This window comes from Polypterus senegalus, unplaced genomic scaffold, assembly GCF_016835505.1.
Source record: "Polypterus senegalus isolate Bchr_013 unplaced genomic scaffold, ASM1683550v1 scaffold_2397, whole genome shotgun sequence".
NCBI lineage: Eukaryota > Metazoa > Chordata > Cladistia > Polypteriformes > Polypteridae > Polypterus > Polypterus senegalus.
In genome coordinates this window covers 89,766-91,649 of record NW_024385608.1, presented here as the reverse complement: position 1 = coordinate 91,649, position 1,884 = coordinate 89,766, and positions in this window count along the sequence as shown.

Below are 1,884 nucleotides of genomic sequence, written 5' to 3'. Positions count from 1 at the left end.
TAGAAGATTTTATTTGTTAGTCTAGAACACAAACTCGGCTCAGTGTGTCCTCCTTGTTGGAGATCTTCGACACTTAAGAGTTTGTCCAATAACATTTGATTTGTGACCCTTGTCACTTGTACATCACTCTCCGTTGTACACATTTTACTTTAGAAGTTTATTGTCACCACGTCCTTGAGTACTTGAATTAAAATGTGAAGTCAGCCAACACCCTGAAGTCTTATCAGCATGAAAATGAAAAAGAATCAGCACCAAGAGCCGAGAGCTCAGCCGTGTGTTCAGATTTGCCCCTGGTCCCTGATGTTGTCTAACCACTGTGCCACTGTCCTCTTCATGTCACATGCTTGTGTGTCTGTGTGTCACTTTAGTCCTTCTTAGCCTTCACACTTTGACCAAATGTTTAACAACACAATAATCAAACACTTCAGTCAGTCGACATTTTTAGGTCATCTAAACAGACAAAGCGTTCCATTTGATCAAAGGCCTGATAAATCAAATTCACTGAGATGGCCGCCTTCTCTTCACACCTCCTCAGGCTGACTGACAGCTCATGTCCCACCTCCTCTGTCATTTTGGCCAATCCTGATTCCCAGTTCTGTGGCCCAGTGGCTGAAGGTGCCGCACTTGACATCCCAGTGACGCGGGTTCAGTTCCTGCCTGTCACATGCTATGTCACCCTAAGTGAGTCACGTCACCTGTCTGTGCTCAGAGTAAGAATACAAGGAGAGAGCTGGACATGTAAAGTGCCTTTGGATTGAAAGGCGCTATATAAAATAAAGGGGATGGCTTTGTCTCTTTCCATATTTTTATCTGAAATATCTTCATTTATATTTGAAGACAAATTCTAATTTGTAAACTGCGTCCATTTGTCCACTTTGTCACAGTGACACTCAAACACATTTTTATTCTTTATTTGATTTTCATTTTTCTATCTCTTATTATTTTATCCTCTGTCTTATTTATTATTCAGTTTTTAAATTTGGTGTTTAAGTGGCCATGAAGACTGGAGGCCTGTCCAGGGTCCAAACTCTCTACTGACCACCAAAGCTCTTCAGCCCACCATGTCTGTGACAGCAGGTGTGTGTGGTGACACTGAGAGAGACCCTCACTATGACATAACAAGCCCGTCACCTTGAACCCGTGTCACCATCCAGCTGAGTGGAGTTTGTCCATTGAGCTCAGGTGGCTGATAGGCCTTAGAGAAGACGACTGAACAGAGTGAAGCATCACTGTGAGCAGCCGATGACCCTCTGTGTGTCCTTCCTAGTCTGGACTGTCATGTCCTCCCGTGTCCCATCATCCTCTCCTGTCACCTCTTCCTTTGTCACTTATTTATCTTTGTGCTTGTTGTGTTTATTTGTCGTCTTGTTTGTGTTGTCAGTTTGTGACTAGCGCTCTATAAAATAAAGGCTGACTGATTTACAGCTGCTGTCACTGAACATCTGGAGAGGCTGGCATTTGTAAATGGCCTCCTGTCAATCATTTCAGTTGTGTCCTCACCCTGAGTCCTGAATGATGGACAGAAATCTGAGTTTGTCACTCGGCTGTCACCAACTCAGAGAAGTGCATCTGAACACTCAAGTGGAGGACAAGGTCAGTCCTGCTGTGTGACACTCCTGTCCAGTGTGACGGCTGACGTCCTCTCATCACTCAGGGTGACTTGACAGACAGAAGATGCTTCAGGTATATAGCGCCTTGAAGGGCAGCATTGGTGTGGAGTTCAAATTGTGTTTCAGTTTAAATGCTATCAGCAACCTGCTGTTCAGTGACACACCTGAGAATCCAGCTCTGCTTGTAGTCATCATGTCACTTATTGAGACCCCCGCTGGTCTGTCTGTCTGTCTGCCTGTCCTCACTTCTCTCTCTTTATCTCCACAGCTTGTC